Raw genomic sequence first — 17,409 nt, forward strand, 5'->3', positions numbered from 1 at the left:
CTGGACAGGGACAGCAGATGGGACATTGGGAAGCAAAGGGAACACTGAGTCAGTATGGGGACGTTTCCCTTGGCAGCAGCTGCACTTCCATCAGGGAAGAGGAAATGTCAGAGCCTCCCCAGGAGGGTCAGAAGGAAAAGCAGCCGAGGGGCCGGGCTGTGGTGAGCTGTTCACTTCTTTCAGGCATCCCAGTTGCTCTGGGGGAACTCCCTCATGTCACGTTATTGAACCACCTCTGCACTTCCCAAGACTGTGGCCCCCAAATCAAGCAGTATTTCTGTCTCCAGCTGCTTGCACCAATGACAGGGAACGTCCTCTGACAGAGCTGGGGCACAAAGTTACCTTCCACAGCTCATCTGACAGGGCCTTGTTCTTCCTGTGCTTCCTGTCTTTCTCCTTATCTTCCACTTGGAAATTTTACAGCATTTCTTTTTCTTTCCCTTTGATCAGTGCTAAAATGCATGTTTCTCTTCCGAGTTTCAGTTTGTTCAGTGATCCTGTCAAGCGTTTTCTCAGAAGCTTTTATCATGGAATTGAGTGTTAATTTCAAAAGTTTTGGTGATTTTCTGTGTGATTTACACAAATCTCCTGCTAGTTAAGACACCACTTGGGAAGGTACAAAGAGGAAAAAGGATGTTTCTGTGTGTCAGTTCAGCAGTGGAACATTCATGGATAGATGGAGTGATTAGCTGCATTTTACATGTACTCCTAACCTGAAAGTGCAACAGGTAACTTGGGGAGAAATTAAAGTCAGATCTCTTCTCCTACCAGCCTGTATTCAAATGCAAAGTAAATAGAGCAGAGTGAAAATGTTAGTGCTCAGTTCCTGAAGTGCCTCATTAAGGTGTTCTTAGAGTAATGGAGATAAAATCTGGGCTGGCATTCCTAATTCCCAGACATTCATTGTCAGTTTCATTGACTCTGAAAACAGCAGAGGTGTGCCCACCATACCTTATCAATCCATTTGGGGATGTTGTAGGTTCAGGTTTTCTGAGGCTTTAGCTTTATAGATCTCTAGACAAGGCTTCCAGGACTCTAAATGGCTTTCAGAAATTAAACTTTTCTCCTTTTTTCCTCAATCTTTGCACCAGAAACCTTCAGTGAATGGATTCCACTCTAATACAACTCGAAGCTGAATCTCTCAGCGGCCCCGGCGCGGGCCGGACTTGGCGGGGACGAGCGCGGCGGAGCCGGGGCCGCGGGCACAGCGCGGGCGGGGCGGCTCCCGGCGCTGGCCGGGCTCCGCACGGCACGGCCAGCTGCAAACCCCCTCTGCCTCTGGCTGCCATCGTCCTCCTGCCTTTGCTTTGCAGCACGCCCCCAACCAGCAAGGCAAGGAAGATAAAGAAGCTGCTTCCCAGGCAGTCAGCCTCCTGCAGCTCTTGATGCCTGCGGTTATCCCTGCTCAGCTCCAAGACTTCTCGTTTCTCTTCCATGAACTCCATCAGATTCCCCTCAGGCCAATTCTTCAGCCTGCCGAGGTCCCTCTGAATGTCACAAGCATTTGGGCTATCCCCTGCTCCTGCCGGCTCTGTTTTGTTTGCAGGCTTGCTGAGGGTAAACTGCTCCTCCAGGCCAGCCGTGAATGAAGACATCAAAGAGTATCTGCCCCAGGAGCAGCCCCTGGGCGTCAGAGCAGACGCGACTTGCCTCCAGCTCTGCTTTGTGCCACTGATGACAGTCCTCATCCGTTTTTCAGCCTTCCTGTCTGGGCATTTTGGCAGTTTGTGTTTAAGGATGCTGTAGGCTTTGAGTGTCTCAAAGGCTTGGGTAAAGCTGCGGTGGGCATCATCCATTGCTCCACCCATTTCCATCAATCTGCCTGTCCTAGCATGGGCATCAGGTAGGTTAACCATTACTCCCAATCAACTTCTCCATTTGTATGGAACAGTTTCCAGGATTAGTTACTCCTTCACCTTTCCAGGGGATGGAGGCAAGGCTGACTGACCTGTACTTTCCTGTCCTTCTTACTCTCTTTGAGGACATTCAGTGTATTAGAGCAATTCTGGCTGTTTCGAGTTAGGCAATTCCAGCAAAAAGTAAGAAAAATGAAGCTCTTAATACAGTCTATTAAACTCCTCTTTCTGCTACCATTCTATGCCACAAGAAAGATCTTGCTTTCTTTCCAGTGTTAGGCAAAAAAAAAAAAAAAAGAAAAAAAAGAAAAAAAGTCTCATTTACTAGAATGTAAATATGCCTATTTTTCAGGAGACACATAACTTAGATTTTCTTTCAGGATTAGACTGAGATGAAAGGATCTGAGAGCTTCCCGAATTTTTGGATATTTTGATATTTTTGTTGTCTCCAACTGTTTGGAAAACTGTTAGCACATGGTGAAGGTGTAGTGTTTTTGAAAATGCCATTCTGACGTTTTTCATGCTTGCATTGCATATTCACGTACCTGCAGGAACTTTAGCAAACTTGTAGCACAGATTCATTACTTTCAACATCAGGAAATGCCAGAATTTGTTTGATCTTTTGCTTTTTTATGTGGTGTTTCTGATTCCCACATTTTTATATGCATATGTATCTTTTTTTAGGATCATGGTCACAGACTCCGTTTTCCTTCAGATCCCAACATGGTCAGTGCCCAGAACAGCCAATGAACAACTAATCAATATTCTTTTTCATCTCTTTTGTTTAATAATAAACTCAGACACCATTGATCTTTTGGGAATCCAGGACAATACTTGTGTGCAAAGTTTGCAGGGAAGATTTAAGTATCAAGCCCTGTGAATTTTCTCTTCTCTCTTTTCCGTTCCCTTTTTCCTTCATCTCTTGCCTGACCTCAGGGCCCCTTCCCTCCTGTCAGGCCCTCTGTTTGTTGCACTCCAGTGAAGCTCTCAGCTGTGGGTTCCCCAGCGTGGCAGCTCCAGTCTTCAAGCAGCAGAACCCAGCTGAGGCTGGCAGCTCAGGCACCCCCTCGGCCAGCTGGGCTTTCAGCTGCCAGGGCAGCACGGAGGGAAAGGGGCCGAGAGAGAGCTGAGGACGCTGCCAGAGCAGCCCTTGGGCAGTGCAGGGGGAGGGTGGCTTGAGCTGCTGCTGAGCCCACTGCAGGTGCACAGGAGGCTGCTCCGCACGGCCGGGGTGTGCCGTCCATCCACACAGAAAGGCAGGGCCAGCAGGCTCTCATGGGGGGACAGTAGGCTCCATCCATACCAAAACTTCGTCAGGCCTGCTAAACCCTCCCTTTGTCCTTCTGTCTGAACGTTGGCAGTGGTTTAGCTTACAGAACGGAGGTTTCACGAGACAATTGATTATAACTTGTAAACACATTTCCATGGGTTCTTGTTTTGCGTGGGGCTTTTTGGTTTGTTGTGGTGTTTTACTTTAGTTTGGGGGTTTTGCAAGTGTGTGAGGCTGAACTGTGTCCCAAAGTTCTTGTGCATTCATGAAGCTGTAGAGTGCCCTCCATGGGAATGTCCTCGGCTACGTACAAGCCCAGAGACCAGCACGTGGCACCTCAGGCCGAGCACAAAGGAGCACAGGACGATCTACAGAGTGCTCTGTAACAATAGGCGCTTTGAGCTGCTGTCCAGTGTGCAAGAACTACATCCCCTCTTCCTCAGATTCTCCTAAAAATGCACACTGTTCTTGTTTTGTATGATGCAGCTCTCTTAAACCCCTACTACAGGGTATCTGCACAGCATTCACACAGATGTTTGCTAAGACAATTCTGTTGCAGCTGAAAAGATCCAGGTACGCTGCGCCCTGAGCAATAGCAGTAGATAAATGGACATAGAGAGACTTGAGGAGCAGAAGCAGCATTAAATCCATGACAATATGTAGGTGTGGAAATAGAGAAATCCACCCATCGTTGTGCAGCCCACGCATCTCCACTGGGTTCTGTAGAATGGCAGCAAATAATGCACAGGTATCGAGACCATGACTGACCCAAGAAGAGCAGGGAACAAGTTGGAAATGAGTAGGGGAAAAGAGTTTTGTAGAAGGAAATCATGCTGTATAGGCATTTGTGTTCTTTCCACAGCATGTAGAACTTAGAGCATGAATATACATCAGATTTAAATATTCCTGTAAAGCCTTAGAAACATTCCTTTACATGTGGTTATTTACACAAACATACCTGTGAACAAATAAAAAAAATCCACAACTACATGTATCATTAAGCTGGATCCTCTGTAGATTCTCACATTAACGCTTGCAAAATTACATGATACTTCCAAACATCTAAAGACTTTTGTCCTCCGTTTGCTTCTTTAAAGCTCACAAAATGTAATGAAATTCTCTTTAAAACTGCAGAGAATGCTGCATGGCTAAGCAAGCCATTATTTGCGTGCTCACAACCATCTCTTCCTTGTCTGTCAGAGTCACTGACACATTAATTGCTTATCCAAACTCCAAACAGTTAATGAGTCACTCTGAAGATGAAATAAATATTAATATGAGCCAATTTGAATGGAATTCATGTTCTCTGCCTCTTAAAGCTGAAGGTCTGTATTTATTCCATGTCAGAATTAAGTCTTGATACCTAATAAATGGGAAAACATGAAATATGCCGACTAGGGCACCATGTTTCAAAGGATGATTGCATTTTAGTCTTGTTGGACCAAATCGGTGATCAAAGAGAGAAAGGACTGGTCAATTAGAACCGAGAAAGCAGGTGAAAGAGCTGTCTAGGTGTGGTGCAGCTGGAGTTAAAAATGGAGTGTGTGGGTTTTGAAGTTGGGCAGGGATTCCAGAGCAGATGATTTTAACATAACATTACTAAATGCGTGATCTTCAAACAAACACCTTGGCAGCAAATATCATGACATAAGAAATGTGATATTCCTTGCATTGAGCAAAGGAAGGGGAGAAGGAAGGCATGGAGTTTTCAGGGGTATCCAAATAAATCCACTTTATTCTGGATCAATATGGAATTTTCATGAAGCCAAACCATGAAGTGGAGGGTTCTTCAGCCATTCAATTTTTTAGTAAAATTCAGTGAAAGATACTATTTTGGAGTGTAAAAACTTTCATGTTGAAAACAGGAGTGTGCTGAGAGATCCTGAAGCCTGGGCCAATGGCAATTCACTGTTGAAAATCCAAGTCGAAAACTTTTCAAATGAAATGACCCAGGATGAAGTAGAAAACAGAAGTCCTTACCTTGAATCTTTTATGTGCCTCTTCTAACTCATTCCTGAAAGTGGTAGGCAAAGAGGATCCCACAGAAATCAAAGGAGCATCAGGGTATATCCCCGAAAGGCAACTGTAGGTGTGAAACGACTTGGGAGTTAGAGAGACATCAGTGAGCCACTTGTGAGTCAAACTGTTAGTGAAGAGCCCTTCTCCAAAGAAATGAGAGCTTCTCTCTGTAGCCATGATATTTTATGAAAAATCCTTTGCTAGGATTTTTCTCCTCTTCTAGCTGAGAAGCCTCAGAAAAGAAATGTAAACAATTAACTATCTGATGTCTGTGGAATGTGGTCTGGACATTGTTTACCAACAGGTGCATCTGTGATTGGTGCATGTTGGTTGTTTCTAATTAATGGCCAGTCACAGGTGCAGCTGGCTCGTACTCTCTGAGAGTCGTGAGCTTTTGTTATTCATTCCATTGCTGTCCGTTCTAGCCTTCTGATGAATCCTTTTCTCTCTATTCTTTTCGTATAGTTTTAGTATATCATTTTAATGTAATATGTATCATAACATAGTAAATCAACCTTCTGAAACATGGAGTCAAGATTCGCAGCTCCTCACACAAAGCAGCAACCATGTCTCTGGAGGAAGCTGAGCAGCAGGATATTACGGCTCATGTAGCTGGCAGGTATAAAGCAGATAAAGCAGGGAATTTGTGGAAATGAACCCTGGTATTCACTGGTCTCAGAAGGATGAAGAACCCATTTTATCAGACTCTGGGTCTTAGTAAGAAAGGAAGAGACCTCTATTTATTATATCAGGCCCAGCTGTTCATGGTCAGAGGTCGTATCAGCTGCTCAGCAGAAGGCACAGCTTTAACTCCAGCTCATCACACCTGGAGGCAGCCCTGGAAGTGCTCCTGCACCTCAGCTGGTGCCAGAGCACAGGGACACCCGCACACCCTCCTTAGACCCCTGTGTGCCATAAAACTAAAGGCATCTCCCCGAACCAACCAGCCAAAGCAGCACTGAGCACAGAACATGTCACTGCCAGTGACGCCTGCATGAAAGGATACAGAGAAAAGTACAATTCCAAAACATATTGGGGGCTGAGTATAATACAGGAAAAATTCAGATTTTGGTACTTATCTTCATAAATGAGCATATATACTAGCTTTTTTCCCTAAAGTGTGCTTAAACAGCCTGCACTTTCCATAGCAGTGTCCTAAAATGCTTCCCTTCACACATTCCCAGCTAGCAGAGCTCTCACTCAACCTGTTTTTTCTCTTAAGTGTAAGGAAGGACTTAGTTCAGATGAACTGTGCTGCTTCCTCTGAAAGATACAAAATTATGGAAACAATATCTGCAAAGTCATAGGTTCTTTGAGGCAGGCCCTGGTATGTAAAATAAGGACTGTGTACATGTAGCATCATGTCCACATCAGATAACACCCAAAGTATTTTCTTAGGTTCATGTAAAATACTTTTTGTATCTCCCAGAAATGGCGCAGCCAAATGAGGTTGCGCTTAGAAACAAATGCGTTCCTCACGGTCCAAGCGGCCAAACAAATGACAGCTGCCAGTGACACTTTTCCTACGGTCCCGTTTGCCCCAAGCGCAGATAAAAGCGGCGTCCCAGCTGCTGCGCTCATTCCGGCCCGCGGATCCCAGCCTGCCCCGGAGCGTCAGGAGCAGGGATGGAAGCTCAGCAGCTCGGGCTCGATGCCGTGTGCTGCGCTCGGCGCTCCTGAGAGCTGCTGCAGGGCCGGAGCAGGCCCGGCCCGCGGGGAGCGGCTCCTGCTGCGGCAGCCGGGCGGCCTCGGGGCTGCAGGGGCAGCGGCCGGGCAGGGCTCGGCTCAGCCCCGGGCAGCGCCGCCTTCTCAGCAAAGCTCCGTGCCGGCTGCGGAGAAGGGCGTGGGACCTGCTGGAGAGATCCTGCAATGCCCAAATTCAGAGCCCGCGGCAAAGGCCGCCCGGGGCACAGCGACCTTCCCGTTGTCCTGCGGCCTTTTTGGGAACGATGCCAAAGGGGCCCGGGTCTCTCCTGCCGCCTGCGGGCACCAGCACGTTGCAGGGACCTGTCCGTCACAGCAGGGTTAATCCGGGCTGGAGACTGCTGCAAACAGGCATCACAACATCCCTTCCCAAATTCCTCTGTGCTCAGGGCTGTGCCGGACAGGAGGAGCCCAACACCTAGGAAAAACTCCTGCACATTCACAGCAGCCTCAGCAGCCGTGGTTGTGCACACATTGCAGAGCGGTGTGCTTGTGAATTCTCAGCCAGCCTGGTAAGCATTTCAAAGGTTTCTGCAACCAGTCAATAGATTGATCGATCAATCAATATTTTTCGAGGATTACAAAAATAAGAAATTAGAGTACGAAGTCAAAACAATTATGTTACGACAACCAGCCTATATCTCAATTGAATTCTTGCATTATAATTTTTGGGAGACAAACCTCTCCCAGTCTAGTACAAAAGTCTTTTCTCTATAGGGAAACACTTTACAAGTAATATTACCACATTTAATAATCCGTGGGTTTTTTGCAGGTTCCACTAAACACAGCCTAAAAATATATATAACAGAAAATAGTTGTAAGCTGAGTTATGAAGTTACAAAATGCAGCAACGGCCTGTTGTACCTGTCTGCGTACGTAAACATTTGCTCTCCCATCTGACGGCTCATTCTGCAAATTGCAATAAACAGCTGAATGCTCTCAGGAGCTCCAAGTCCTTCCTCTTACCATCCTGAACGGATGGACAAAATTAGCAATAACCAACATGAACAGCTCTTCACTTCTATTAAAACTTAACTCTTGAAAGATCCGTTTTTATTTTGTGTCTTCCAGGGGAAGCAGACATACCAAACACACGGGAGAACATAATTTTCCACGGTGCTGTTTGGTCTGGAAATTGGCGTGGTCAAGAGCTGCTTTCCTCAGGAACTGGTGGATAATCCCTCTAAGCCTCAAGAGCTGCATAATGAGTAAAGCCTGGACGGACCAACTTGCATTTCACGTGTTAGATGGCAATCCTTAAATACTCTGAGCAGTGTTTAATAAAGCAGTTAGAGGATACTGGAAAAACATCCTCTCCTGACTTGATCTGTGATTTGCAGGTAAGGAAAAATGTCCGTTTTCTAAAGAGAAAAAGAGTGTTTACATTGAGGAATTCCCTAGACCTGCCTGAGAAGGTTGCACTTCAGAGAAGACAAGGAAGCAATCTAGGGATCAAAAGGAAACTTAGTGTAGAGTTGAGAATAAAAACACAGAAACCCATACTGCAAACATTAACCCTTTTGATACACTGAATGGCTACGACTCTGTAACTTTTATTCCAAGTTGTACAAATTTTCATGTATTTTTTTTCACATTTATTTTTAAATAAGGCTGTACAAATAAAGTAGGGAAAAGCACGAAGTACAGTTAATATTGTCCGCAGAGTGCTGTTAAATACAGGCAGAATCAAATAGTGTCAAACTATGTCAAGCAATCTCTGAAGTCTGCTAGTAAGTTGCTGACCAAAAGGAATGGTAGGAAAACCAGAACAAATGTAAGAAAGACAAGACTGGCTATCAAATCTGGCTATCATCTCTAAATATCCATGCATAAGTGCCTTCTATTATGATAAAAACGTTTGTCCTGTTCAGGTCCGTGAAAGGATTCTCACTGATTGCAGTGGGTTGGAAATTGCATGCTTTGTGAAAAGATGACAGAGAGAACATTAAAGTGATCTGGATATCCTTTGTAATCAGTCTCTGTTTCCTCCAATAAAAATGAGATACATGCTTATAAATCACAATCATTCCTCTGCTCTCTGGAAGTCTTATTTTGGTATTTCACACCACTCTTCAGATTGAATTTGCTGTTCTCCTTTCTATTCTTCTAGCAGTCACTTGAGTAGGGACAAAAGTGCTGACAGTTCACCGGAAAGAGTCAGAAAGTGCATTCCACTTGTGTGGTTGTTTTGTTTTTATTGCTACATCACATCCATGTGTGACCCTCTCCTTAAGTGAGTGTCACTATAACCATTCATACCTGCCAAATATCACAGTGATTCAGGAAAGGGATTCATTTGTTTCAGAAGTCAGACTCCCAAAGTCAGTGCCCTTCATGAAGCTGTGTTCCCACCAATGGAGACCTCCTCAACAAAGCCTCTTGGGTTTATCCTGGGAGTCAAGAGCAGAAGTGCCAGCTGAGCAGATCTGCAGCTGCCAACATCTCCTGCAGCCCCTCATGCCTCTGAGCTGAGCTGAATTTTCATATATCTATCTATATCTTTATATATCTATGTCATCTATCTATCTATCTATCTATCTATCTATCTATCTATCTATCTATTTCGATATATCTATATTTATATCTATCTATCTATATCTATATCTATCTATCTATATCTATATCTATATCTATATCTATATCTATATCTATATCTAATCAATATTTATCTGTTTAAAGAAGATGAGTGTACCTTGAGCCTCAGCAGCTCATCTCCTGTACGTGAGACCCCTGCCCTGAACCCCATGTCTGTAGAGGTGTGCATGGGTGTGTGTGTGTGTGGGAGACCTTTTTCCTTCTGGAGCAGCAAATGAGGCACAACATATTCCACAGGGTAGATTAAATTGAACAAGATGCCCACTTGAAGGCACCTGAACCGAGGATGAGATCTCCACCAGCTCTACAGGCAGTTTGGACACCCAGCTCCTATGGAGGAACAGGCACATGGAAACTAAAGTACAGCCCAAAATTATTAAATACCAACAATAATACACCTCCTTTTTAGTGGAGGAAATAAGGACCGCAAAGAACATGCAGTCCCACTACAGAAACTTTATGGAGCTGCCTAAGAGTGTTAGAGAGCAATTTTAAGGGGAGATGCCATTTTTTATTTGTCTGTCCAAAAGGACATGTGTGCTCTGCAGGTCTTGGGTGGTATCTGTAGGCTCTTTATGGACATGTTGCATTTAAAACAGTATTAGATGGCTGTGCTGAGACCACAAGAGTAAATTCTAGATACCTGGTTATCAGAGGCTTGGCAAGCCTTCATGTGCAAATCTTGGGGCTACCCAGAAGAGCAAAGACAAAAACTTAGGCAAAAGTGATTCTTGGTTTAGATGGCTTGAAAGAATGAAATGTGAAGAATGTTAAAGCTTTTTTAGTATTACTTTTCCTAGATGGAAACCATAAAATCAGTGATCTAAAATGCCTCTTCCGATCCATGGCTGCACTATCCTATTACCAAGAGCACAAATATTAGCTGAAAGAATAAGTCATGCTGCACGTGGATAATCAAGAGATTTTAGAATGTGGTCTGAACAATAACAAATCTTTGATATGGAACAGCATTGCTGCTGCTGCCTCAGCAACCCCCAGATGAATGAGGAGAATAATTAACTATGCAATGATTAACTATGACTTTTGCTGCCTTTCTAAACAGGATATGATGATACTGGCCACTTGTGTTTACAATTCTGCAATAGCGTTGCTTAATTGTCATTTTATGATTTCTTACCGAATCTGTTATCCAGCTTTTTTCTACTGGCACATTTTCTCCTTTATAGCCATGGCAATTTCAGAGATTTGGTTTGCTCTCAGCAAATTTGCTGCCAGACTGCAAATCAGACCTATGTTTACTTGCAGTGCTGACCGGATCCTGGGAATACCTCGCCATGGCAGTCTGTGTCATTTACAACACTTCCTGATACTTCAGTGACAAAATCAAGTGATACCGGTTCCATACTGCAAGCTGGAGCAATGTGTTTATCTTTGAAGTCTGTGGGCTGAGACTAAAATAATCAGCATTAATTATTCAGCAACATACAAGAAGTGATGAGTTTTCAATCAGTATAAATCAAATTCCTATAAAATACATTTTAAGTATAACTAAGATGGGCAAGATAAGCTCTTCTTATTGTTATCAAATGCTTCTTTGAATCCTCAAGGGTCAGTGTCTCTTATCTCCATCATTGATGAGATCTTCACGTTAACTGCTGTACAACATCATACAGATAGTTTGGTCAACCCTACTGGCAACAATGTCTGGTGTTTACCACAGATGATGTGTCCCTTTTGTTCTTCTTTGGTGACAATTAAAATTATTGCTTGTAGACTCCTACATCAAACATCAGGGTTGTCAATATTTTAACAGATTAATTTTTCAAAGAACAGCAGTGTTTCTCTTCCTGATTTTACTAAATAAGAAGAGAACATGAGGCTAGCAAAAAATAATTAGAGGAGAACTTGTTTATGTATAGCGTTTATTCAGTTGATACTTCTTACCAAATACATATATACATGATTTTTAGGTAATGGTGTATTTAACCAAGTGATGTAAAGTAACTCCAGATGGATGTACAATAACTCTCAGGTCATAGCTTTAAAATATTTGCTCTCCTCCCTTCCTTTCATCTTTCTGTTCCTGAAAGCCATGGGTAGTTGTAAATGATAAAGAAGTTCCAAGGTATCCGTTAGTCCAGTGGATTCCTCTATTTAAATGAAAAATCAAAAGTATACCTATGCCTTGTTTCCTATAGGAACAAGAAAAAAAAATAGAACTCTAGTATTTTAGTCTTGGGCATTATTCAGATTTAATGGAAATATTGCACAGAATGAAATCAAATTTGGATTTGATTTTAAACCAGCCCTGCAACTCTCATCCTTACTAGTTTTAGCAAAGTGTCTTTATAATATGGGTACCTCAGAAAAAAAATTCAAATAAATTTCTATGGAACTGTGCTGCTGTGAAAAAAGTACACTTTCTTAAGTTTACCCTTTCTTCACACAGATGTTACAAACATAGAAAATTACAAACATATATGTGTGTATAAATATATATATGTGTGTGTGTGTGTGTGTGTGTGTGTGTGTGTGTGTGTGTGTGTGTGTATATCAGCTGAAGGAGAGAATGCACGGTTCTAAATTTGGAGCACCACCTTTGGAAACACAGATGGTACTTAATGCAGTCTAAAAAATTAAACATCCAGTATTAGCAGTGGGCCAACAAGTTTTGATCTGGTATAATTGCTATCATTTGTAATCAGATTTGCTTCCTGCAGTGGGTTGTGGAGGAATTAGTAAAGCTAAGAAGATCTCTAGAAAGCTGGGAAAGCAGGCCTTAGAAACAGAAAGAGCCAAGACACTTAGAGCTATCTGCAGCTGCAAAGTCTGAAAGTAGCAAATGTTACAATAGTAGAGCAAGTGAGGATATTAAACAAGAGCTTGAGTCTTAGGCTTGGCTAAGATAGACTTTTAGATGGCAGGAAAATATGCTTAGCAAAATACTAGAAAGTTTTAAGCTTACTAATGGAATATTGTGTATTGTTAATAAAAAGAAGATAAGCAAGCACTGTGTGAAGCAGGTGTACGTGTACTTTTAGTAATCGGTTAAAACAACTGTCTGTAAGCTTTAGCAACATGCTATTGGCTAAAAAGTTTTTAAGATGCTCAGTAAGAAAGAAATCTTTGGCTGCTGCTGGCTGTACGTGAGCTTTGCCCTCTGCCTATTGTCTCAACCATGTAATGAGGCTGATCCCGCCAATAACGCTCAAGTCTTGTACCCGAGCAGCCCCGGCCCGTTCATGAAAAGGAAAAACACCGACACAGCTTGAGGCTTAGGAAGGCAAAGAGAGCCTGCAGGGCAGGTGGCTGTGCTGTGACTGCAGCAGCAGGAGGGGTCACCTCGGGGCTCAGGAGGGGCTCCGCTGTCCATCCGCGATGTGCCCGCTCCTCCTGCGTCCTGCAAGTCCTTCCCTGGCAGTGACAGCGGGAGCTGCTCCCTGCCGCCGGCCGGCTCCTCTGCCTGGAGTCCCTCCGAGCTGTGCAGTACAAGCTCCCTCTTGCCTGGAGCCAAATGCGTGCCTGCGCCTTGGGCTGGCTTTGCCAGCTCTCTTTTTCCAAGCGTGTGACTCCCAGGCTTCTGCCCCAGCCCAGGGATGTTTGTTATTTCCATCCCCAGCTAGTTTGACACGGTGAATCACTGTGGTTTTACCTAAGAGGTGAATTGTAAGAGCCTAAATGAGAGATGCGGGACTCCAGGCGGCTCTTCCAAAACGCAGTTTATCACATGCAAGACGTTAGAGCAGTCCAGGGTCGTGGGCGACAGAACCTGTGCCTAGAGCTGTCAGCTGCATCTGCAGGCAGGCCTGGAGACCCTTCCTTTAGGTTACAAATGCATTATATACTTTTCTTTGCTGAGCATCTTAATACAGTAGAACCAATCTATACCTTAACTTTTATCTATAGCCTATCATAACTACTACAATTACCATATTCATGTTAGTATTCTCCAATCACTAAATGTGTTTACAGTTTAAGCCAGAAGTTGTTTTTCAGTTTTCTTGCAGTGGAAAATTCCGACACCTTTTTTCTACTTGCAACATTTGCTGACTTGTTTGCCTGTGCTATCTTTCTGCTTAGTAAAAACATCTTCTTGTTTGAGGTGGGCTTATCCTTTGTTCTAAGTCATAAAAACCCCTTCTAACTAACATATCCTTTGCCTCCTTGGTTATCCAGTAAGACTGGCTCAGCAATTCTTTTCTTCTATATCAAAACTTGCTTCCATCTCTATTCCTTCCTCAGCTTCTACATTCAAAAATCTTTCTGCTAAGCATACGTATCTGTGAGACTTTCTTGTCAAATTTTCATCCTTCCCAACATCGAATCAATAAGATTGTGGTGCTTTCTTGTACACAATGTCCTGTTAGGACCAAAAAGAAGCTGCTCCTGCAGTTTGGCTTGTGGCTGTTCCTACACCATTTGCTCCACACGGCATGACCAAACAAAGTCTATCCTTTGCTTTACTAAGTTTAGGCTACAGCTTCATGCAAATACATGATAAAAGAGAAGAAATGCCATAAATCCCCTTACATTTTTCCCCTCCCTAGCCAGGGTGCTGCCTGAGGGGGTTCTGGAGATGGACCACAACTCTCAGACAAATACCCTCAGACGGATGTTTCACAGACAAGACAGGTCTCTTACCCACAGCTGGACACACCTGTGAGGAATTGGGTGCCATGGCCTGTCACACACTTGTCAAAGCTTCAGGATCAGTGAAGAAATAGGGACAAACATTGATGTGGTCGCTCATCACGGAAACGAGAAGTGCCCCAAAGCCAATGTCAGTTGAAAAGGGAAATTCATTACAGACTGCTGCAACTGCACTGCTTAGACAGAGCGACCACTGCCTGATACAAGATGGCTGCAGAATGGCACCACTCTGCTGCCCCTATCTATAAACAGAGAAATATCCATTTCAGTTCCCACAATCGAGTATGTCACGGGTTACTGAGCACTGCCTACAGCTCTCTGTGTGTGTCTGTCTGTAAAGAACCAAACATGGACTGAATTATCTGCATATCCACAGAGCAGGAGCTCTGCTCCCAGTGGAGTCCCGGAGTTTTCTCAGCAGGCCTTGGCAGCCAGTGCTGAGCCAACGTGTGGCTCTGCTGCCATCCCCAATCTGCGCTTCCCGTGCCCAGCCTGAGTGCAGGTGGGGCATGTGCTGGCCATGGCCGGAGATTTCCATGGCCCAAATCCTGCAGCATTTCCATCTGCTCATGGCTTGGGGTAGCACAAATCACAAAACCCCCATCGCAGCTGACAAATGGCATTTCTTGCAGATTGCCACGCTGCTGATGGACAAACACACGATGTAGCTGCTGCTCTCTGTGAAGAGAGCTGCGGCTACAACTCACGAGAATCAATTTCCATTGAAAAACATCATTTATTTCAAATTGCTGCACCCGTGCTGACAATACAGAACTACACAAATCTCCATTTGGATTAAGAACAAGAATTTATTAGATTACTACAACCAGTCTATGTAAAAATATAAAAATACCAACTTCAGTTAACAAAACCTAATTTATTGCCAGCCTCTACAACTCACTAGATACAAAGATCAATTAGGACTTTAACAACCTAATTTATTACATATTACTACAAGTGTACAGCCCATATAGAAATACAAAAATATGCATTCCCTTGTAGGGGTGCATTAGTTTTAAGTTGGTTTATTCCTGTACCCCCCATTCCTGTTTATGGTTTTGCCCGGGCTCTCTCTCTCTCCCTCTCCTTGATTGTCCCGTCAGTTACGAGTTATCTCTCCTAATCCCTCCCTGGCTGCCTGTCTGTTATTCAGTGTCCATACCCTTCCATCCAGAACCTTCTGTCTTGGACACTGAGTGATTGGACCAGAGGTCAGGGTTCAACCCTCAGTTTATTCCCACTGGAGATCCGAGATGTTTGTTACGCGTTATTCCCTCCTCTCAAAAATTTAGATTGGTCATTGTATTCTGTTTATAAGGCCCTGCCGGGCAAGCATTTTTGTCCGCGCCCAACGCGCTTTCAATAAACCCTCCCGTTTTCCCTGTCGGCGCGGTCCGGTCTTTCTCCTGTGGGTCGCAGCCCAGCTCCTCTTCCAATGGCTCTGGGGGTTCTCGCCCTTCTGAAGGCATTCAGCCTTAAGCACTCTCCCTAGGAAGTCTCCCAGGGGGAGAGTGCCCTTCCCCCCTCAGTGCTGCCGGCGGCGCGGCCGGAGCGTGCCGGGGAGTCAGAGTCTTAGAGGCTAGCTGTCGCCGCCGCATTCCCTCCCCAAGGAACCTTGTACCAAGAACCTTATCGATAGAACTGTACAACTATATGACTCCATACATGTTTAAATAGTACTAAACACACACACACAGAAATATTTATATATATAAAAAATATATATTGTTATATATATAAATACCTATATAACAATCTACATATGTAAACAGAAATTAAATATTACATAATATACACTATATATATGAACAGATATATAACAGGAAGAAAAGGGACCCCAGCTGCCCCATCTTCAAAGCCTCTCCTGCGGCCTCTTCCTCCCGGGCAGAGCAGCTCTCCTGCACAGGGACAGCAGATGGGACATCTGGGAAGCAAAGGGAACACTCAGTCAGTAGGGGCACGTTTCCCTTGGCAGCAGCTGCACTTCCATCAGGGAAGAGGAAATGTCAGAGCCTCCCCAGGAGGGTCAGAAAGAGAAAGCAGCCGAGCGGGCCGGGCTGTGGTGAGCACAGCCGCGGCGGGACTGTCCCGCAGCCCCGGCAGCCCGGCAGAGCCGGCACAGATCCTGGGCCCTGCCGGCAAAGCTGCCTTGCCCAAGGACAGCCCCTGTGCCAGCCGGGGCAGCTGCGCTGAGCAGCCCCAGCACGGGCAGGGCCCACGGCCACAGCCCACGCCAGCCTCAGCCCCACCCTGCCTCCCCGGCCCTGGGGCCTCACCCGGGCCCTCTCCAGGCTGGCAGCAGCAGGGCCTCGCTCACTGCTCCTGCTGCTGGCCCTCGGCTTCTCCCTGCTGGCTCCCGGCAGTCTCCAGCGGTCCTCGTGGTCTTCATTGCAGCTGTGGCAAAAGTGGAGGTTCTGGAATTGGTTCCAAGGCCTGGCAGAGCTGCAGTCCCGGAGCCCTCTGTGCTCCCTGCTGGCCCCTCCATCCCCTCAGCCCCGCCATGCTCTCGCCAAACCCCCAGCCCTCTTCAGCTTCTCCAGCCCCTCACAGTCCTCTCACCTCCCTCAGTCCCTTCTGACCCATCCCGTCCCCTTAGACCCGCCACCCCCTCAGCCTGTGCCACTTGCCTGTCACCTCAGTGCCACCATGGCCCTGGGCTGCCCCACAGCCCTCAGCCCCAGCAGCAGCTCAGGGTCACCGTCCCTTCAGCACCACCGCCCCCTCAGCCCCCTCAGCCCCCTCAGTCTCACCGTCCTTCAGCAGCTCCTCAGGGGACAGTGCCTGGGGCCACCGGCAGCTCCCAGCGCTCCAGGGACACCCGGGGCTGGAACTGCTGCTGCGCCCGGCCCGGCCGCCAGCTCGGACCCAGCCCAGGGAGAGGGGACACAGGGGGCACAGGGGGAAAAGCCAGAGGTGAAAAAGGCAGCTGAGGGGGAAAGAGGTAAAAATACTGCCTAGACCTACACTAACATCAATCTATCCATCTAAAAATCCATATAACTCTAACTACATATAGATGCAGATTTATAAATATAAAAATATTAAAAATATATTATTACTCTATATGTATATAAATGTAAATTTTAAAATCTATAAATGTAACTGCATGCACATAAATATAATTCTATCACATCAAAAACTATATATAGATTTAACTGTATAGATGTATATATATATATATATATATATGTCCTCTATAAACCTACAAATATAACTATGTGGATATATAAATAGGATTGTATAAATCAATAAATGTAACTACATGGATATATAAATAGAACTATGGAAATCTATAAATCTATGTATAAATGGAGGGATTCCACCTGCCCGATGGTCACAGGCTCTCCCTCCGAT

Source organism: Passer domesticus, chromosome Z, assembly GCF_036417665.1.
Source record: "Passer domesticus isolate bPasDom1 chromosome Z, bPasDom1.hap1, whole genome shotgun sequence".
In the NCBI taxonomy this organism is placed as follows: Eukaryota; Metazoa; Chordata; class Aves; order Passeriformes; family Passeridae; genus Passer; species Passer domesticus.